We start from the raw sequence: 23,765 nt of genomic DNA, 5'->3' as shown, positions 1-23,765 counted from the left end.
CAGGTTGTAAATCGTGTTTTTTAAAAAGTAACTAAGTAACTAAGTAATTAATTACTTTTGAAAATAAGTAATCAGTAAAGTAACGGGATTACTTTTTGGGGGAAGTAATCAGTAATTAGTTACTGATTACTTTTTTCAAGTAACTTGACCAACACTGAACGTGGGTTACAATTACATTAGCATGACCAATTATGCAAATTAAGCAATGACGTCATTTAGTGACTTCTAGCGACTTTTAGGACAGCCAATAGCGATTTTCCTTACTGAGGAGTTGGCAACACTGGTCCCATTTCACAAGCCTCTCACTTCCGGCCTTTAAGTACGCGGCCCTTGTGGACCGTTAAGGCTGCGCACTTTAAGGCTGCAGACCCTGAATTGGGATACAGCCCTTGTGTTGTTAGGAGCCTGAACCGCAGTAAAACTCCGGTGAGGTCAATGACCTTACGCTCTCCCACTGTCACACGTTGATGACATATTTGGAAATCAATTCAGGTGGGACCAGTGTTGCCAACTCCTCAGTAAGAAAAATCGCTATTGGTTGTCCTAAAAGTCGCTAGAAGTCGCTAAATGATGTCATCGCCTAATTTGCATAATTGGTCATGCTAATGTAATTGTAACCTACGCTGTTGGAGAGAGAAATAACATCGTGATAGAGACATAAAGTCAGTAAAAAACGTCTTAAATGCATTTAGAATTTATTTAGAACTACAAATTAAATTTCTTTTAGCAATTATTGTTTTTTTAATGTCACAATTCCAACCCTGCTCCTTTATCCGGGCTTGGACCGGCAAAAGTGACCCGAAACAGGCACTCTGGTGGAGTTATTGTGTGTGTGTAGTTTTAAACTTTGTGGTCCACAAAACAACATAACAGTAAAAGAAGAACTGACTGCGTTACAGTCAGTGCGGGAGCCCTGCCCTGATAGCAGCTGGGGGAGGACTATCCTCCGCCTGTGAGCGCTTTGGCACAGGCGAGGTGCCCACCGCAGCACCCGCTGCTTATTGAGAGTAAGAGCGATACGTGCTTTCACGTCAAAAAGTCGTCATAAATAAGTCTCTAATAACGCCAGAAAAAGTCACCAGATTTGTCGCTAGTCGCGTTTCAGAAAAAAAGTCGCTAAGGTGGTCTGAAAACTCGCTAAATATAGCGACAAAGTCGCTAAGTTGGCAACACTGGGTGGGACATGACAACACCGCCACCTGCAGGAAGATTTTCTCTCTGGTACCTTGTGTTCTGATACCTGACAATTTTTTGTCTGATAACTGACAACTTTTTTCTTGAGAACTGAGACCTGACATTTTTTTGTCTGATACCTGACAACTTTTTTCTTGAGACCTGACGATGTCCTAAAATGTACACCGTACCTGACCTGTAACTATCGTAAAATGCTTCGACCGGAAGTAGACACCTTTCGCACATGCGGGGTACCGATAGGATTTCCGGTACAGATCGGGTAGTGACAGGGACCCTGTGCATGAGAAAATGCTAACTTCCTGGTTTGAGACCGGATGTGGGGTTATACATTTGTTACAGGCCCCACTATGATGGGCGCGTAGCCAGATTACGATCCTGTAAAACAGGAGAGAAAGTGAACACAGGAGACACGCTGCCGTTCGCCTGGTCAGTCTTGCCAGAATTTTTTCATACAACACAAGCATATCTGCTCCACTCTTTTGTTAACTCAATTTCACAATAACTTCTCATTCCCTCACATGACTTGTTTTCCACCAGTACATTTCAATATTAGTCCACACTACTGGCATAAAACAACAAAGGGTTTAAATGAATGAAACAAATGACAACTACACCTCTTTTCCCATAAATGAGATAAACAAAATAATTCACATCATCATGGTAGTGTCTTATCATAGAAAGGAAACTCTACTTTCAACATTACTGCACTACTTTCCTTGCCAGCATTTTTGTTGGCCGTACTCTTATTAGCTCTCTCGCTTCATATGTCTTTTTCAGACCAGTTAGATTCTAACACTGAAACAGCAAGTTTACACATGACTTCAGGCGGGCTCAGAACACTTTACACACACGTTATACAAAACATTTGTCATGAACACAAAGCTACAAGTTTATCAGGAACTGTAAACCCAACTGGGTTGGTGCTTCTTATTATTATATGGAGTATTATATGCAGTTGCAACAGCTTGCTAGCGTTACCCAGGCATACAGCCTAGCTATAACATCCTACAGAGCTAAAGTAGCTCACCGAGAAACAGGAGAACTCTCAAGATGGCTGCTAGGGTGCAGACACACAGCTTGGCAGGTCCTGTGCGTTTGCCAAAAAACCCACCTAAAAAACCATCTAAAAACCCCTGGATCTTGACATCAACTTGTCTTTTTGTTTTTATACATTTTTATCTTCTGTGGAGTTTGACATGTCCAAGAAAGCTGGATAATTATACCACTTTCCCAGCCAAATGGAGTCAACATCTTTTGTTCACAAGATTCTTGGATTTTGGTCATGCTAGACCACCCCCAGGTAAACATGAACAATCAAATATACCACAACTGTCGCTGGAGATTCTGAAACTTGTTCTGATGCTACTTTTGGCTGGTGATATAGAACTAAATCCTGGACCTAATTCAAACATCAGTGATTTGGACTGGCTACAACTAATTAGCCTAGTTAGCCTAGGCCTGCCTGGGCCTCCATCTCAGCTGCCTGGGCCTCCATCTCAGCTGCCTGGGCCTCCATCTCAGCTGCCTGGGCCTCCATTTCAGCTGCCTGGGCCTCCACCTCGGCTGCCTGGGCCTCCACCTCGGCTGCCTGGGTCTCCACCTCGGCTGCCTGGGTCTCCACCTCAGCTGCCTGGGCCTACATTTCAGCTGCCTTGTCCTCCACCTCAGCTGCCTGGGCCTACACTTCAGCTGCCTGGGCCTACATTTCAGCTAGCTGGGCTTTCACCTCAGCTGCTCGGGCCTCCACCTCGGCTGCCTGGGTTTCCACCTCAGCTGCCTGGGCTTACACCTCAGCTGCCTGGGTTTCAATCTTGGCTGCCTGGGCCTCCACCTCAGCTGCCTGGGCCTCCACCTCAGCTGCCTGGGCCTCCACCTCAGCTGCCTGGGCCTACATTTCAGCTAGCTTGGCTTCCACCTCAGCTGCTCGGGCCTCCACCTCAGCTGCCTGGGCCTCCACCTCAGCTGCCTGGGCCTCCACCTCAGCTGCCTGGGACTCCACCTCAGCTGCCTGGGTTTCAATCTTGGCTGCCTGGGCCTCCACCTCAGCTGCCTGGGCTTCCACCTCAGCTGCCTGGACCTCCACCTCAGCTGCCTGGGCCTCCACCTCAGCTGCCTGGGTCTCCACCTCAGCTGCCTGGGACTCCACCTCAGCTGCCTGGGTTTCAATCTTGGCTGCCTGGGCCTCCACCTCAGCTGCCTGGGCCTCCACCTCAGCTGCCTGGGCCTACATTTCAGCTAGCTGGGCTTCCACCTCAGCTGCTCGGGCCTCCACCTCAGCTGCCTGGGCCTCCACCTCAGCTGCCTGGGCCTCCACCTCAGCTGCCTGGGACTCCACCTCAGCTGCCTGGGTTTCAATCTTGGCTGCCTGGGCCTACACCTCAGCTGCCTGGGCTTCCACCTCAGCTGCTCGGACCTCCACCTCGGCTGTCTGGGTCTCCACCTCGGCTGTCTGGGCCTCCACCTCGGCTGTCTGGGCCTCCACCTCGGCTGCCTTGGCCCCCAACGCGGCTGCCTGGGCCTCCATCTCGGCTGCCTGGGCCCCCACCTGCTGTACCCAAACTACAGTCTCCGGTAAAGGGTTTCTCATCATTAAATGCTCATAGCATTGTCAACAAAAGGACAATAAATCCTGCTATTAAAATTTACAGAGGAACAAAGATCTGCAAGACATTTAATCAGGCTAAAGTAATCTGGGACACTAAAAATAAACCAAAGGGGCTGCTATGTGGACACATTAACATTCGCAGTATGTTACCAAAGCATGAGCAACTGGAACATATTCTAAGCAATTCCAATATTTCTATTTTGGGTATCTCTGAATCTTGGCTCACAAGTTCTTCTCCTGAGTCTGCGGTTGTCTTTCCAGAGTACACAGTATTCAGAAGGGATAGAATTGGAACAAGAGGAGGAGGAATACTTGTGTATGTAAAAAAAAAAAAAAAAAAACACCTGGATTGCTCTTTACTTAGTTTACCAATAGATGTCGAAATAGAACATATTTCTGTTAAAATCACTCTTTCCCCAGAAATGTCATTTACGTTGATCTGTTTATATCGCCCTCCTTCCGCAAAGAATATTTTTTATGAACAACTACAGATATTACTTAAATATCATGCTATAAATAATAAGTCTAATGAAATAATTGTAATGGGAGATTTTAATGTCAACTGGGACTGTGAAAAGGACAGAAAAACACTCAAGGACATAATGGAGACTTTGAACTTTACTCAACACATTGAACAACCCACAAGAATAACAAGACACTCTAAAACTAAAATAGATCTGGTTTTCAGTAATAACCCCGAGCGAATTATTAAATCTTATAATTTTATCACTGGTATTTCAGACCACAATTTTATATTATTTTCTAGAAAACTTATAAAATCACGGGTTAAGAATGACTTTCAAAGTTCATCTAATAGGAGATCCTTTTATGAATTCATACCAAGAAGTCAGCGACAAAATGTAGCAGAAGCATTAGCATCAGTTAACTGGGAGCCTTTATTGTGTAGTGATGATCCACAATTCTGCAGCAGTCACTTCACTGACATTGTTAAGGATGTTATATCAACATACTCCATTAGAGGTCGACAAAAAATAAAGACAACATCTAATTTGCCCTGGTTAAACAAAGAGTGCAAGAATTTAATGAAAACAAGAGATCAATTACTAAAGCAGTTCCTGAAAACAGGTCTAACTCTGGATAGACAGAGATTTACTTCAATGCGGAACAAAGTAACAAGAAGTTTGAGACAGGCCAAAGCAAATTTTTTTATAAATATAATTGAAAGAGCCAAAGGTAATGGTAAAATTATCTGGCAACACTTAAATAAATTACTAGGCCGTCATTCAAACAAAAGTAAAAATACAATTGAACTTTATGTAAATAACTCTATTGTTAGAGAGCCTCTGTCTATTGCCAGTAACTTAAACACTTTCTTTATTTCATCTGTTAAGGAGATCAGTCAGAGCTTTGACTCAGTCGTATGCTCTGATAATGTGAATGATGCTGGTCAAAATTTGTTCACCATCACTCATATTTCAGACACTGAAGTTGCTAAACTAATTACAGGTTTAAAACAATCAAAAGCACTTGATGTATATGGTATTAACACAAATTTCCTAAAGGAACATATGGATTTGCTTGTACGTCCAACAACTCAGGTTTTGAATATGTCATTCGAACACTCCATTGTTCCAACAGATTGGAAAATTGCTGCAGTTACACCAATTTTCAAAGCAGGTGTGAAGACTGACATGGCTAATTATCGCCCCATAAGCATACTCCCGGTCGTATCTAAAATAGCTGAGAAGTGGGTGGTTAAACTCCTCACTGCTCACCTAGAAAACACCCAACCCTCATTACATCCATTGCAGTTTGGCTTTCGGGCCCATCACTCCACAGATACTGCCCTGTGTATGTTAGTGGAGAACTTGAAGAGCTTGCTGGACAAGAGTCCCTGTGTTGGAGCTGTATTTTTAGATCTGAAGAAGGCTTTCGACTCTGTAAACCATCAGATATTGTTGTCCAGGTTGACTCAGTTTAATATCTCCAGTCAGGCTCTTCAGTGGTTTGCCTCATATCTCTCACACAGGAAACAGTGTGTGGTGTTGGATGGGGTTAAATCTCCATATTTAGACTGTGATACAGGGGTTCCTCAAGGATCTGTTCTTGGGCCCTTATTGTTCTCTCTTTTTATCAATAACTTACCTGAAGTCTGTCCAAATATATTTGCTCAAATGTATGCGGATGATGCAGTTATATATACGCAAGCAAATAGTGTCCAGCAGGTGGCAAAAGATCTTACAGCTGCTTTAGCATTAATGCATAGCTGGCTGGAGGACTCATGCCTAATGTTGAACACCTCAAAAACTGTCTGTATGTATTTTTCAAAACGCCCCTTAAACTTGAAGCAGTCAAACATATTCCTGGATGGAGTAGAGCTTGAATTAGCTCCAGAATTTAAATATCTTGGGGTCATTCTAGACCCAACATTATCCTTCAAGAGTCACATAAATAAAGTGTCCCAGGTACTTAAATTTAATAATCGAAATTTTAATCATATACGTAATAATTTAAATATGAATGTTGCAAAAACTTATTTTTACTCAATGATCATCTCTCATATGGACTATTGTTTGATGTCCTGGTCACTTGCTTGTCCAACAACACTTAAAACTATTGAAAACATTTATAAAAGAAGTTTAAAACTACTTGACAAAAAAACGACTTCCCACCACCACTGTCATGTGTTAAAAAAACATAAATTACTGAACTTCAATAACTTAGTGAAACTTAAAAGAGTGTGTTTAATATATAAAGTTTTACACTCCCTTGCTCCACCACCACTAAAGCAGTTCATTAGGCATAAAGAAAGCTCAGACAGGACCACTCGAGCTACAATCCGAGGAGACTTGTTTATACCCCACAGACGGACAGCATTTGGGCAGAACGTCCTCTCTGTTAAGGGTGGCCATCTGTGGAACAGTCTTCCTCAACCCATTAGAGAATGCTCTACACTCAATTTGTTTAAGGCAAAGGTTAAAAACTGGTTATGGACAAATCAAGTGTGTGATCATGTATGAGTTGTATAGTTTTAATGTTTTATTTGGGAACAGAATGGTGTGTATGTGTAAGTTTGGTGATGGAGTTTTTATTATGAATGAATGATGAATTTTTATTAATTATTATGTCTATTTTTTTATGTTTAAGGACAACAGATGGAAATTAGCCTTTGGCTATAATCTGGCATGTTTACATTCATGTAATTTTTTTTTTTTACATTTATGTTCATTAACATGCACTGTCCTAAATAAATAAATAAAAAAAATGACGACAGTGTAATACATCACATATCACAGACCCGTCTTATGTCATGAAAGTTTAAGTATCACAGTGTCCAGCTGTGTATTTCTTTATGTTTTTGACCACATTACTGACCTGTAAAACAGGAGAGAAAGTGAACACAGGAGACACGCTGCCGTTCGCCTGGTCAGTCTTGCCAGAATGGAAAACTTACGGCAGCTATGCACCCGACTCAGTTCCCAAAGCACGCTGCTGCCCCCTACTGTCCAAAGTGTTATACACTCTCCTGGCAACAGGGAACTTACATGACATTGTGGCTTTAAATTACACCAATAAACCAGCAAAATAAAACGTGCAAAATAATCTCCATATATCACGACACTTAACTCACAATTGTGACCACATTTCTGTGTGGATCACACATTTCCGGTAGCGTTACTTTGCGGTCAATCGCTACTGCGAAGATATTCTCCAAAACCATGTCCAAAACTCAAAACCGGAAAGATCGCGTTAAGTTACAAAGAGCAGAAGGTGGGAACACTCACCACTGTTGTGTCACAAAAAATCTAATGATCAATTTTGACGTTTAAAGAGTTTAGATCGATCAGTTGTTTACATCACTCAACACAAGCAGAACTGCATCACTGCAGCAGAAGACACATCGTCCACATTCAGAAGCACATCTCTGTATAGTGACTGGTCTCATGATTTAAACAGGCAAATGTTCAGCATTCAAACTACAGGTGAAGAATAGTCAAACCAGATGTTTCCCCGTTATGTCGAGATCAGCTAGTCAAGTACACACCTACACAGCATGTTAACAAACCGTGAAAAAAGCCACACAATTGCTGGTAACGGTTTCTATACATTAGTATGTACGAAGGGTATGTTGTGACTTACCTTCAAAATTACAGCGGTCCCTCGCTATAACGCGGTTCACCTTTCACCTCGCTGTTTTGCGGATTTTTTAGTGCAAGTTTGCATGCTTATTTTTTACATCACATTATGTCCTGCGTCCTGATCGCTGCAGACGATCTCCTCCGTGACGTCTCTCCTGTACAGTACAGAATCGCTGCATCGATCGCAAGCAGTGTGACTCTGAAGTGCAGTACTGTATGTCCACGATGTCCACCAAACGTTTTGCACCGTCAAAATATAACATTGGCTCCTTGATTTCACCTATCGCTGGTTATTTTTAGAACATAACACCCGCGATAAACGAGGGACCGCTGTTTATAGATACTGAGAAACATTTGAATCCCTTTTCTCTTTTGCTCTGAGGCACAGGGAAAAAATATCGACAAGTCGATGAACATCATTTACAGATATATTGGGTAAATGCCCAAGACATCTGTAGAAATGTAAATCGCCGCTTGATTCATTCATTTGCTTAACTTGTTTTGGACCGTAAACAAGGCGCAAATAGGACACCGGAAACAAAGCTCCCCACAGGAGTTTCCGCACCGGAAGTAGATCTACTAGAAAACCTCTAAGGTATAACGTCTTTTTGTTTGTTTGTTTGCTTTGATTATGTTTGGGGTTTGTTTTTATTTATTTATTTGTTGTTGTTTGTACTTCCTGTTCATTATCTATCTTCTATATGTTGGAATTCAGCCTGTTCTGATACTATTTCATCTTGGGAAAATAGAATCTTTGTAGAGATTGCCATAATTGTTGTCCATTTCTGTGAAAATAAAAAACAACAAAAACCAAAAAAAAGTTTCCGCACCGGAAGTAGCATATGCTAACGTGCACATTGACAGACCACGTGACTTTCGCGCATTGCTTTGTGGGTACCCGTGGCAACAAAATGAAAACGCTGCATCAAGCGCTAGCATTTCCAGCACCGGTAATCATTAATTCTGCGGTTTTAATCCCTACTTACATTTTATTTGCCCCAAAAACAGTTCTGTACAAAACAACGGAGAACACGGCAGGTCCGTACTAAGACAGACTTGATGAAAAGGCAAAAAAAAGGACGAGGAAAAAAATCAAATGAGTGGAAGGGTCAGACCAATGACTGTATAAAACATGGACGACGCGACAGCTCCCCAAAAATGAAGTCAAACCGTCTATCGCCCCCTGGTGTCTGGCTGCAGTATAGGTCATAAACCCCGCCTCCTCCATGTTAGCAGATGGGACTGGGGTCAGACTAAAATAAATTTATTCTCCTCAGATAATTTTTTTCCAAAGATTCTTTCTTTTGTTATCAATAGTTCTCATCACGCTGATTGATGTCCAAGGGGTCTCCTCTCCCATAAGTTTGATTCTAATTCCTACCGCGGTGATGTTAAATTGGGGTGAAACGTCATCATAACAGCTTTGACTGGCAGCTGCAGTCACGGAGAAACTTGCGTATCTCTGTTCGGGAATAGCAGATAGAGCGTAGGCTCTGAGAGGAGGGCCAGCGTTTACGCTACGAAGACACGACCGAGTGTTTTAACCTGACAGCCTGAGGTGTTCTTCAGTAAACTGGACTACCCGACAGAAGGACCCGAGGCCCCGCTGCACTTTTTCGGTAAGTTAAACGTGTTTGTAAGCTAATCCGTAACTACCGTCCTTGGCTCGGTCCTGAGACCTAGCTAGCTAAGATGAGGACTCGGCTGTCAGGGTTCGTTTAGCTGTGCAGGTGAATGAATTTACCCTGACTAAAAAAATCAAGAGAAACGCTCCGGGCTGCTCAGTCACTAATTACTGTTACTGTACTTTTATTACAAGTATTATACTGTAAAAGCAACAGGCTGCATCCTGCTTCAGCTCCTGTGCAGAGCTGAATATTAAATATGTGCAAACAACAGCATGTTTTCAGTCTCTTGCCACATCTGTAAAGACAGTAACTTTTTTAAAAAAAGCTTGTACCTTGTAGCTCCTCATTACTCAGGAACTATGGATTAAAGTACTGTAGTGTACTGTAATACTGAAAAAAATGTAAGAGAAGAACTTCAGATCCTGAGTGTGTGAGGACAGAAAAATCAGCTTTATTTCAATTTTGAGGGATAAAATTTATATTTCAGTTTGATGGTTCTGTTCTCTTTGTGATTACAGGAGCTGCCCTCAGATTCAGACCTCAGCACCACCCAGTGACAGCAGACAGATCATCCAACATGTTCACATGTTAACTGCAAAATGAACTGATGAAAACAATACAAAGGTTAAAGTACCACATGTGCTGTAGTGAAAGCTGCAGCTGTTTTATTGATAAAGTTAAAGACAAAAAAACAAAAGGATTAATCACCCCTGTAACTGTGTCACTATATATCAGCATTAACAGGACCTCAGTTTGTATCTCAGACCTGCACAGCTTCCGTTTTAAACACTTGATGTACTCAGCTGCATAAAGAGCACGCTTGAGTTTCTCTAACACAATTAAATAAAACCTGATGAAGGTCAAAGGTCACAGTTTTCACAGTTTTTTGCAGATAGTGTGTTATTTACCATAAAGTGATGCAGAGTTATTCACACCAGAGTAACCAGAGAGGATCATATATTTTTAAATATATAACTTTCTACAGGACTGAATATAATATCTTTATGTAAAAGTCCGGAGCCTCTGGGGAGTATCCGAGTATTTATAACATTACTCAAACCAAAGGTCTCCATCACAGTGTTCATGAAATGCTGGGTTTATCCATCTCCTGGGGCGGGCCTGCAGAGGAGCTCTGAAGATTTCCCTGTGAGGGAGCTGCTGGTGAAGCTCATGAGTCCTGCTTGATCAATGCGATGAGCTTCAGTGTTCCTGGTGTTTCTTAAATGAAGCCTCTTTCAGTGGGTCAACAGAACTTCTGGCACAGGACAGCTGTGATGAAAGAAAGGGAAGAAGTTTCTCCAAACCTCTGGACCCAGAAACCCAGCTTGGTCCTGATGGTCTCCCTCACTAGTTTCTCTCCAGGGTGAATGTAGCTGTTATACATAATATGGATTATTATTAAATGAAAAGAACACATTAGACTACACTACTGAAACCTTCTGCTGCTTTTTTTAAAGTTTCCATGTTACCAGGCTGTAGACTAGAGATTTAAACAGTTTTAGATCCATTACACTCAGTCTTAAATGTTAAAATCTCAAAGGACAGCATTATATTTTTGATATTAACAGTAACTCTGGGCCTCTGTGGAGTGTGTAGCCGATCTCATCGCTGTCTAAAAATGGATAAAAAAAACATAAGGAGCGCTGAATCCTTCAATAACACAGGCTATTAGCGTAACAGGTGTGTAGCATCGCTAACTAGCTAGCAACAAGCCTCCAACACAGTGCGTATGCTAGCGGCTAATCTAGCAAACGAATTAACAACAGAGCGATTTTAGAACTATGAGATGATAAGCTGTGTGTCTTTTCTTATAACAGTGACATGGTTGTATTTACCTTAATTAAACGAGTCGTCAGTCGCGGTAAACCAGCAAAAAAACTCGAGCCACAGGTGCTACGTAAAAAGTGTAGGGGGGCGTGTTTGCGGTCACGTCCAGCGGGTGTGTGGGCGGGAGTGTTACACAGTCGCTCCACCTCAAGTCACTACTGCGCAGACTCTGGCTCCAAATTTGCAAGATGGCAGCCTCCACAAGCGGGATATTTTGGCTTCATTTTTGCACAATGGTAGGAGGCGGTGTCGCGTCGTCCATCTTTTATGCAGTCATTGGGTCAGACCCACACGAGCATACAGAGTGGAGTAAGGACGTTAGCGTGCTGCCCAACTTTCATCACGCACATTATTATTATTATTATATGGTCCTAAGTGTGAGTGCATACACTCTCAAAATGTTTAGTAACTTCAGATCCTGCAACAAGCCCAGGTCCAGTTTACTTTGGTGATTTGGACTATTCCATCTCACAGCTGTTGTTTTTTCCTTTATCTCCTGTACAGGCAAACGCATCTATTTGTCGTTTCAGGTTGTAGTGTTACACAACATTTTCAGATCTAATAGAAATAAAATGAGTTTCGTAATTCATTCAATTATTGTCTTTATTTATAACTGGCATTATTGTTTCATTCTGTTATAGAATCTTACAAGAAAGAGGCAAATTGTAAAAATCCACCGTGCTCTATTAGCTGCTTCGGTGAAAAACAAATCAACAATGCAAAAAAAAACCCAAAAACATTGCAAAACAACATACTGGAAAACAGTTGGCGGGACGTTTCGTGGCTGTTTTGATATCACTCTCTCTCTTAACCAATCAAATCTGGCTGTGGTAGCAGCTTTAAACTCAGTCTGACCCAGGCTGATAGAGGGGCCCAGTCTGGATCGCATTCCAGCATTTTGTTGGCTGGTTTTCCTACAAAACACAACAAACATTAGCCCGCAAAGCCACAGTGAACAAAGCAGCATAGCAACGAATTCAATTCAAATTAAGACTTATTTGTAACCTACATCAACAATTATGTTATGATAAATGACGTATTAACTACAACAGAAGACTGACCTTTGTGTAAATGCTTGGAGCAGACTAACATGTGAGCTGGAGTGTTCTGGGACGTTATATTTGGTCTTCGAATGGCTGCAATCCAGGCCATCCGTCGCCTCTTTGTTACTTCGGTAACACGGCTTGAACAATTTCTGTTCAACGATGGAATCCGATAAAAACCGATCTCTTTACCCGTCGGCTTCCCCTGGCTGTCATGCGACCGGCTATTGCAGTTAATAATACAACAGCTTCTTGCCACTCTGTTTCTTTTTATCGCTGTGTGACTTTTTTCATGTGAAAGCCTGCGTGCGTTAGTACTGCTTGCCACTCGTTCCCAGAATCCTTTGCGGTTTTACCCCTGAATGACGTCACATTTTCAATCTCTATAGAGCTTTGGATCGTGATGTCACGGGAGGGGGCCATGACAGTAGGCCAAACGAAGCACACGGAAGCGTCAGCTATGGTTCGTACATACTGCGTGGTCGGTTGCAACGTTAGATCACATGATAGGGAAGGCAAGAAGCTGGAAAATGGGCTCTCTTTTCATCGTTTCCCCTCCTGGAGGCAACGGGAGGGATCTCATGTATCCGATATTACTAAACGAAGACGTCAGGCACGCAAGGCAAGTGCAACGAAAGCGAAAAAGAGCACCCATCGGAGGTAACCCCCGCCCCAAAAACATACAAAATTGTGCTCATTGTACGCTAATCTGCACATAACTTTCAGATGAATCACACACCTGGAATACTGGTGTACATTTACCTTATGTGTATGCACTAATTTTATCTTACAGGCTTTCATTATACAGCTGCAGAGTCTGAAGGTGTGCGCTGTGCAGAAGTAATAGATGAAGATCTGACAGAAGACCAACAACAAAATCACCATGTCATGGAGGCTGTGGACAGGAGTTACTCATATCATGTGAGGGTGAAGACACAACACTGCTTGATAACAATGTTAAGGTGTGCTGTGTTTTGATGAACATGTGCCCCAGTGTGGTTGTCAAACCAGGGCCAAATGAAGCTTGCTCTTGTTGAATATTCATAAAACTGCTGTGTTGCATGTACAGTTCATTGTAAATAATTGTACTTTCTGTGAAGTGGTTTCAATACAACAGAAATGAAAAGTATGTTGTTGTTTTTTTTTATTATTATTCAAGATCTGTTCACATGTACTTAGCAAATACATGTGCGGTTACACATGAAATGCAAACTATTTACATGGCAACACACAGCTGGCACCAATGGTGAATCGTTCATCTAGAGCAATTTTTGGGGCAGCTGCTGAGGAGAAGTCAATGTTATGTGCAACCTCTGGCTGTATCTTGGTCATATGGTCAACGTACTCACAACGTGGAGGCTTAAAAACGGCCAAATCTTGTACCCAACTGTTTGGGAATTAGGTGTGCGCCTCCAGGGATTTATAATTCCGAAAATGATTCGCCGTGTATGCGCTGACTCCACAGACAAGGTACGCGAAAATATCGGGATAGGACAACGGTGGTAGGCTGTCTGGGTTTCCGCTCCACTGCCTTATTTCAGACGGGTCCACATTACCAATGCACGCTACCATCTCTTGGCGTCTGGGCGCAATCGGTCGCGATACAGCCCTTTGTCTTTTGCGCTGATTTTAAGCATGGTTCTGGCAGTCCTGCTTCCAACACTTACTGTGTTTTGATTTGTGGCCTTCTGTCATGGTGCCGCGATCCCACAATGCACTGCGGCGTGACGTCAACTCCAAAGCCCTATACCGTCCTTTTTCTTTTGAGCTACTTTTCAGAATGGTTCGTAACAATCTTGTTTTGATTCGTGGCCTGCCAAGATGGTGCTGCGCTCCCACAATGCATTGCGGCGTTACGTCAACTCCAAAGCCCTTTGCGTGCAGGAGAATATGCGCATGCGCATTACCATGGTGATTTTAAAAATAAAGATAAAATGAAAAGTAATTAATAAAAAGTACAGATTTAAATATTCCCACAAATGTGCAATGAACGTGCAAAAACTCTGTTTATTAGTTGTTGCTGTTTCTTTCTTTCTTTTTTTTTTTGAAAAATAACTTTGTCTCTGAGGCGCGAATTCCGACAGCGAGAGGAACGGCCGGATACAGGAGACGGGAAGAAACAAGCCGATAGACTATGCACCTTACCATATGCTACTTCCGGTGGGGAAACTCCTGTAGGGCGCTTCGTTTCCGGTGTGATATTCGCGTCTTGTTTGCGGTCGGGTTTTCCAAAAAAAAGTCAACCAAATGGACGAATCAAGCAGCGAGTTACATTTCTCAAGATCTCTTGGGCATTTACCAAATATATCTGTAGCTGATGTTCATCGACTTGTCGATATTTTTCCCTTGCCCCTCAGAGCAAAAGAGAAAAGGGATTGAAAATTCTCAGTATTTGTATATAGAGTTCCCTCGTTTATCGCGGGTGTTATGTTCTAAAAATAACCAGCGATAGGTGAAATCTGCGAAGTAGCCAGCTTTATTTTTTACAATAATTTTAGATGTTTTAAGGCTGTAAAACCCGTCACTACACACTTTATACACTTTTCTCAGACAGGCATGAACAGTTTCACACTTTTCTCTCTTGTTTTGAAACCAAAGATCAAAACCTGTTTTCAGTCCCAAACATTTATTTGAGAAATAAACATACAGTATATTTGTTTTTCTATAAATAATAATGACAGATTTTTGAAATAATGAATTTAACTTTAAGCTTAATTGTTTAATTTAAGCTAGTGATGTGCGGATCGATCCTGAAATATCGATTCCTCCGATACCAATCATTTATGTTCTAGAATCGATTCTCACATTAAAATATCGATATTTTAGTAATTTAGAGTAAATTTGTAGTTTATCATTAACAGGAACACAGTGGAAAGAAACTAACATTCGGATTGTCTACATTCAAAGGAACTACTTCCTCTTCCGCCTTTCATAGTCATTTGCGAAATACGGCTGTATAAATGTCTCGCAGCCCCTTGGCGTGCGCACTCACAACAATGGCTGAGCGTAATTGGAGTCATGTGCGGACTTATTTTACCTCCACAAACAGCTGAGACGTGGTTTGCAATACATGTGGAAAAAAGGTGAGGTGTTGTGGCCATACTAGGGAGACATTCAAAAAGGCTGTTGGGGGTGGGGGGATAAATACATTTTACAGTGTTGATTTATCAGATAAAATACGTTAAATGTCCGGAAACAGCGGTGGTGTCCAAATTCAGAGGCTGCTTCCACCTGAGGACACGGCCTTCGCGGTCTAAAGAAAGCCGGGTAGTACGTCGCGAGCTCCCTCGGTGGAGTGAAACTCTGCCGTCTGCTCCTTGCTATCTAAAATATAACCGGGCGCTGACGTAAACTCTTCTGTTTAATCATTTTCTGTTTGACGTTTATTCAGCTGTGTGAAAACCCGGAGGAACCCTCCCGAGGGATTAATAAAGTTAAATTTAATCTAATCTAATCTAATAACTTTAATCTCAGCCAAACCGATTTACTCACGAACAAATAAAACACTGAAAAAGCCAAACAATAACAAGTGACTTATATATCATGTTTAACCCAAGTAGTGAAAGACCGCGGGGGTTTGAAGACGATGTGTTGCGACCCAGAAAGAGAAATAAGAGTAATATTAAAACTAAGCAGCTGCCGCCATTGTTGGAAACAAGTACTCTGATGGTCCTGTAATCATTATGATGCTATAATTTGAGATACAATAAATAAAATACATTTTTGTACAAAGTATCGGATCAATATCGTCGATACCACCCTGAATATTACTTGGTGTCGGATCGGAAAGGAAATCAGTGGTATCGCACATCACTAATTTAAGCTTAATGCACTTTATAATCTGGTGCGCGGTATGGTAAAAAAAAAAAAAAAAGGTAACTTCTACCTTTCTTTAGTATGACCAGAAGTCCAACGTTTTGTGCATGGTGCTACCGCAGGTGCCTTTGACGGTGCAAAACGTTTCGTTGACATTGTTGTTTGTTGGGGAGAAAACTTACAAACAAACAGTGCAGCACTTCAGAGTCACACTGCTAGTGATCGATGTAACGATTCCGTACTGTACAGGAGAGATGGCATGGAGGAGATCGACAGTGATCTACAGCCAATCAGGACGCAGAACACAATGCGCTTAAAAAAAAAAGCATGCAAAATTGCACTAAAAGAATCCGCGAAACAGCGAGGCTGCAAAAGGTGAACTGCATTATAGCGAGGGACCACTGTAATTGAGAAGATAGGTCACAACATACCCTTCGTAAATACTAATATATAGAAACCCTTACCAGCAATCATTCATGTATTTTTTTATATCCTGTTTTCACGGTTTGTTAACATGCTGTGTAGGTGTGTACTGGTATCGACATAACAGAGAAACATCTGGTTTGACTATTGTTCACCTGTAGTTTGAATGCTGAACATTTGCCTGTTTAAATCATGAGACCAGTCACTATACAGAGATGTGCTTCTGAATGTGGACAATGTGTCTTCTGCTGCAGTGATGCAGTTCTGCTTGTGTTGAGTGATGTAAACAAACAATTGATCTAAACTCATCAAACATCAAAATTGACCATTTGATTGATATATATATATATATATATATATATATATATATATATATATATATATATATTACAGGATATATTACAGCAGTGCCGTCACGTCCGCCTCCCTCCTCCGACTGTCACTGCCAACATATAAAGAGACACAATCACTGTCAGATCCCAGCACACCTGTTCACCCCGCCCCTGCGCCGCCCCGGGAGCTCACTGCGTCACCCCTCCTCTGCAGCTGGCCAGAGACCACACCCACGCCACAGACTGACTTTAATTATCCATAAAATCATCACATTCTCTGTGAGATTAAGGTCGACTATATATATATATATATTGAAGTAGAGGCTTTAAAACCAAGTTAACGCTGAAAGTACAAACATCACTAATGTCACGTAACTTCGCCGACATGTGGCCAACAGTAATGTTTTAATGTTCTTCATTATTAACCATTTGCACAAAAATAAGTTACATAATATTCAGTACTTACTTTTGACAGTTCACTCTTCAGCCGCTCCCTTCTGCCGCATTTTGCGGCAAAATTATCCACACCCACTGCCGCGCTATGAATTGTGGGATATATGGGACCAGGAAGCGTGCACAGTGTCACTACCTGATCCGTACCGGAAACCTGATCGGTACCCCGCATGCACAAATCTTACGTCACTTCCTCTCTTTGCCAACATTGCGACATTCAATATATTTGAATGATACAGTTAGCGCCCAGTTAGCACCTAGCATTTCTCAACAGCTCTGCCTCCTTTTCGACTACCGGGACATTTAAACAATGGATACCTTCGTATACAAACAAATTCATGCTTTTCTCCTCAACACAGAGCGTCCCCCGATTGAACAACAGCACCGTAAAATAAGAAGAATGGCGCATAATTACAGAGTTAATAATACAGACTTTGTAATATGTCACGCGAAGATTCATCAGCCAGATTAAGTGTTTACTGACAACTGACAGTGATAGCGGACATCATCATCACTATTCCAATCAATCCTCTCCACACATAAACACACTCCACTATCACTAAATCAAATTTAACACACGTTTGTAATGACGCTAGTTCAGTTTACAATAGGGTTCATTTGCTCAGTCAGCAGGTGGCAGTATCCTCGTACACTGGGGAGTAAACTGCCATTAAACGAACAGAAGAAGAAGAAAACCCCTGCACATGCGTGGTACGGATCGGGTAGACCCGATTTGTACGGTCCGACTTTGCACATGTGCAGTAAGGATCGGGGAGCCCTGATCCGTAACTCTTTTTATTTTTTGTTTTTGTCTACATTATATTGAAATGTTTCATTATCGGAAACATTTTAAGAGATACTTGTTATTCTTAACATCTTAACAGATACCCTGACTACGGTGTACATTTTAGGACATCGTCAGGTCTCAAGAAAAAAGTTGTCAGGTATCAGACAAAAAATTGTCAGGTCTCAGTTCTCAAGAAAAAAGTTGTCAGGTATCAGACAAAAAATTGTCAGGTCTCAGTTCTCAAGAAAAAAGTTGTCAGGTATCAGACAAAAAATTGTCAGGTCTCAGTTCTCAAGAAAAAACATTGGACATTGGACATATTCCAATGTCCAATGTTTTTTCCAGCCCAGTGCAGTAGCAAATCGCTCGTGCTTCACTGCACAAGCTGGACCCACAGAGTCTGCTAAGGTTTGTCACTACCATATTACATATGATATTTATATAAACCCATTTAGAGTGAGGTCCATGTAAATTTACCATTCTCTATTTGTTTATCTTCTGACAGCGTAAGATTACAAGTGTGCTCCAAAGCTTCCTTTGCCTGTTAGACGTGGGAATGCTGCAGACCATCAGGGAGTGTACGGTCCATCAAGAATAGAGCCGGACTGGAATTTGTCAGTTCATGAACTGATGGCATTCATTTCAATCCTTTTTGTAAGAGCAATCATGTGTCCTGTTGGTGCCATTGTGGATTGCTGGTCAGAAAGATTTCTGGTGCCAGTAATCAAAGAGACAATGCCCTGAGATAGAGTCATTTCAATTATGCAACACCTTCGATTTGATGACAAGGACACGCGGGCAGAACGGGTGAAAACAGATAAATTTGCGGTGATCTCCGACATCTGGACACGCTTCAACAAGAACTGTGCTAAGAGTTTCACTCCAGGAGAACACATGACCATAGATGAACAGCTGTTCCCTACCAAGGTTCGTTGTCCATTCACATAGTATATCGCAACCAAGCCAGACAAATTTGGGATCAAGTTCTGGATGGCCACGGACTTGGACACCAAATATGTCTGCAGTGCATCTCCTTACTTGGGAAAAGACCCCAGTCGTCAGAAGGGAGAGAGGCTGGCAAAGAACGTGATCATGAAACTGATGGAGCCGTTTTTGGATGATGGGAGAAACGTCACAACAGACAATTTCTTTACTTCACTGTCACTGTCGCACAGACTGCTGCAGCACAAAACGCCGTTATGGGGCACGGTGAATAAAGTCTGGCGTGAACTTCCTCAACTTGTGCGGATGTATTCCATAAGAGCAGCAACACGCAGGTGGTCAGTAGCGGTTTTCTACAATATGCTGGACCTGGCGGCGGTGAATGCCTACATTTTGTACAAGGCATGTACAGGGTGGACAGGCAAAAGAAGATTGTTTCTGAGTCTTCTAGCTCAGGAACTTCGTTGCCGATTCATGTAGCACAAGGAAATATTAGCACAGACGCAGGCTGCTGAAGCTGCTGCAGCTGCTGTGCCAGGGACTGTAAAGACAACGCAGTGCCAGTGGAATTTACGCAAATTTGCGCAGGGCTAGTAAATCTAGTAGTAGGAACTCGCACCAGGGAAAAAAAGGCTCAGTAATTCTAGTCTTAAGGTGTGAAACAGCTGTGTACTGCCTTTTGTTCCTGGAGAAGGTATTTAACTGAGAGCCATGCTAGGCTCAGGGAGACTCTGCTGACCGTCTGTCCCGCGGTCATGCAGGGACTTCATCAAGCTTGGTTGTCTGTTCTTTGTGTGTTTGATTAAAGAATGTTAGCTACCGCTCACCGCTCGTCTGCAGGCTTTATTTAAATGGAAAACTTCCACAACAGGCAAAAAAAAGCTTTTTGCTAAAAAAAAGATTTAGAGCAGAAGTTTTTTGCACTGCATTTTAAAATGAAAGCATATTGCATTTATTTACAATTAAAGACACACAGAGCAGGAAGTGTGTTACTGTTTTACATCCACAGACACACAAGAAAAGAAGCAGGCAACATGAGGTCAAGTTATGGCAATTTTATTTGTGTATTTCAGTACATGTATTTAGATTAGAGTTTTTAAAAAACAAACAAACATCCCAAGAAGAAGGATGGGGTGAAAGAAAGGTGGAGAGAGGAGGAAGAAACTATTGATGTCCTCAAACTCGATGCTGCTGGGTCAGTTCTTTCTCAGCAGTCTGCTCCAGAATCCCCTCCTGTCCTCGGCTTGCTTTTCTTTTGCCTTCAGCTCTTTGGCCAGTTTCCCTTTGTGTTTGAGGAGCTCTTTAGCTTCCTTTTTGTGCTTTCGTATTTCTTTAAGTTCATCTTTGCAGCCTTTCTTGGTCACCGTCATTTCTTTCTTGAATGCCTTCACCTCAATTTTCTCTTCTGCAAGTTCCTCTTGCACTTTCATCAGTTCCTTCTTCATGTTTTGAGTGTAACTCTTTGTATCTTCCATTTCTTTCTTTGCTTCCTGTATTTTCATTTTCTCTTCCTCCAACACTTTTTGAGCTTCCAACAATTCTTTCTTCATATTTTCAATCTCATTTTCTGCCTCGTGTTTACGTTTTTTCTCCTCTTCAAGTTGTTGCTTCACGGGCAGTAATTCCTTCCTTAGTGTTTCAGCTTCAGCCATTACATTTGCAGCTTCTTGTGTTGCCAACTGCATTTTCCTTCTTTCGTCTCCAAAAGCTTCCTGCACCTCCTGTAATTCCTGCATCACATTTCCTGCCTCCTTCTTTGCAGTTTGATATTTATTTTTGGCTTCTTGTGCTGTGCTTTTCTCTTCCTCCAATGCTTTTTGAGCTTCCAACAGTTCTTTCTTCATGTTTTCATTCTCGTTTTCTGCCTGTTGTTTTCTCATCTTCTCTCCTTTAAGTTTGAGACCCACATCCAGTAATTCCTGCAATACTACTTCAGTTTCAAACTTTGAATTTTTAGCTTCTCCTCTTGATTTTTCTGCCTCTTCTTTTAATTTGACATTTTCAGCCTGTATCATTTGAAATTTAAAATGAATCAGCTGTACTGAATTGTATGGTGAAGCACTCGCCGATCCTCTTCTCGTTCTCCCTTGATTCACTTTGGCCTTTTAAACAAAGGAACCAATGTTTTGTAGAGGAGTGAAGTGAAGTTTTCGATGTTTCTTCGTCAACTGTCGTTTGTCCTGCACAGAGATGCTGCTGTAGATGTGTCTCTAGCTGTGTCTGGATACAATGAAACATGCTGTAACTAAGTGCTTGTGTTGCACAGTTCTACTAAACATTCCATTTCATGCATGCTCCGCCCACATGGTCAGGAATGTCAGGTGCTGCATCGCCAAATGCTGCTCCCGTTGCCTAGCAATAACAGCTGTTTACTTTTTGGGGTCTGGTTCATTGTTTAATAAAGAAAACATGTCCAAGTATTGGGTGCTGAGGCTCAGCGCATATTCTAGCCTGCTGTGTGGGTGGGCAGCTAGAAATCACTGGTGGGCAACATGAGTGAGGAGAAAACTGGAGCAGCCAAGCAGGGAGCTGCAGGTTGCTGGTTTGAGTCTCTGTTCAGATGCTGGTGTCTCCTCTCTCTGAGATGTCTGCAAACAGTCCCAGATAAAACAATAAGGATAATAAACAAGCACGTGACTAAAATAACAATTATGACTCTGATGTGTTTCACGTGTAGCAGGATGTCCTCTATACAGCAGTCGCTGCAAGCATCCACATCGGCACACTTACTTTTCTTTAAGCAGGCGTGCTGGGGTCCTCCTAAGGAAAGTTTGAAACTTCATTTCCTTCATGCTGGTGAACCTTTTACCAAATATTTTCATCAAAGCTTCTCCATCACTGACAGGGATTGTTTGGATCTTCACACTCATCTCCACCAACCCTAAAAAATGAGTCTCACTTTGCTCATATAATGCCAGGAGTGTCTCCATATTCCACAAAAGTCTATGCAAACACGTAACAGTATCCCATATTCATATAAATATTATTGATATTATAACAAAAGCTGTCACCAACACAATTGTCCCAAGTGCTTTTTTTAAACAGGATTTTCAACTAGAGGATTTCCCTATAGCTTAATTTTTTTAATATTTCGTACACAATAACAGAATAATTTCAGAAAAACACAAAATGACTGGTGTCAATATTATTTACCCCACAAAAAAGATTGAATATAAAAAATACTGCAAATATTGCACAGTTGAAAAAAAAAGCACTACAGCTCAGTGGTTCCCGCCCTCCTTTGTCCTCCTGTTTCCCCTCCCTCTCCCCTCCAACGAGGAGTTTGATGGCGTGTGGGACAAAGGAGTTTTTAAGCCTGTTGGTTCTTGTCTTTGGGAGAAGCAACCTGTCGCTGAACAGGCTCCTCTGATTATTTACCACCGTGTGCAGAGGATGCCCAGCATTGTCCATAATGTCCAGCAGTTTCTTTAATGTCCTTTTCTCTGCCACTGTCACCAAAGTGTCCAGCTTCATGCCGACCACAGAGCCAGCCTTCCTGATTCGTTTTTCCAGCCTGGATGAGTCCTTCTGTGCTGTGCTGCTCCCGAGGAAGTACAGTCTGCTTTGGCCTTTTTTATACAGGTGCTGCATGTTGCATGACCAAACAGACAGAGACAGTGGGATTACACAGGACAAAGCTGAAGACAACTGACTGCAATGGACTGCTGCAAGGGGGGGAGACGAGACTACAGTGGAAGGAGGGGGAGGAGACATGGAAGAACGCTGTTGTTTAGTGTGGGAGATCAAATTGGGCTAAGGAACCTGGGGAGGAAAACCGACTGCCTTTGAGTGGAGAATTGAAAAGTGTCTGAAACACTGCAAGGAGGAGAGGCACACAAAAATCACACACACAAACAGAAAATGCATTAATCCTACTAACACATATACACATTGTTATGGAGATTTTAACAATAACCTGCAACACACCCAGTGAGCTTGATTTGAAGTGGGTTTAATAAACACATTGCAATGTGGAAAGAGCATCCCAGTGAAACACCAGGACCATCTCTGAATTGTGGCCACCACCCTTACATCTTATGTACAGAGTTTGTCTGTGTCTATATGTCAGGTCGGGTCTTACACTCCACCTCTCTGGGAACTCCCAGGCCCTCCAAAGGCCTATCTCCCCTCACCACACTCCCTGCCGGTAACTGATGCCCTCAGGGGTCGGTGCGTTGGCACATGACACATTGGAGTCATCCTGCCTTTCCACTGTCTGTGTGGTTGCCCCAATTACATCGTATGCCATTTCCTCTGTGCATTCATTCATAAATGTTTCCATGTCTACCGGCATCCTGGAGAGGCTGTCCGCGTCCACATTTTCTTTACCAGGGCGATATTTAATTGTGAACTGAAAATCTGCCAGTTCTCCTACCCATCGACACCCTGTTGCATTCAGTTTGGACAGTACATAGGTAAGTGGATTATTGTCAGTGTACACGGTGAAGAATGGTGCATAATATAGGTAATCACGGAATTTTTCTGTGATAGTCCACTTGAGAGCAAGAAACTCTAACTTACCTGAATGCACACGCAGGCAGAAAAAGACTTTGTGACACGCAGGCAGAAAAAGACTTTGTGACACGCAGGCAGAAAAAAACTTTGTGACACGCAG

Source organism: Perissodus microlepis, chromosome 6, assembly GCF_051167445.1.
Source record: "Perissodus microlepis isolate ML-2025 ecotype Zambia chromosome 6, ASM5116744v1, whole genome shotgun sequence".
NCBI classification, from domain to species: domain Eukaryota; kingdom Metazoa; phylum Chordata; class Actinopteri; order Cichliformes; family Cichlidae; genus Perissodus; species Perissodus microlepis.
The sequence above is the reverse complement of the archived record's forward strand: the minus strand, read 5'-3'. Positions refer to the sequence as shown.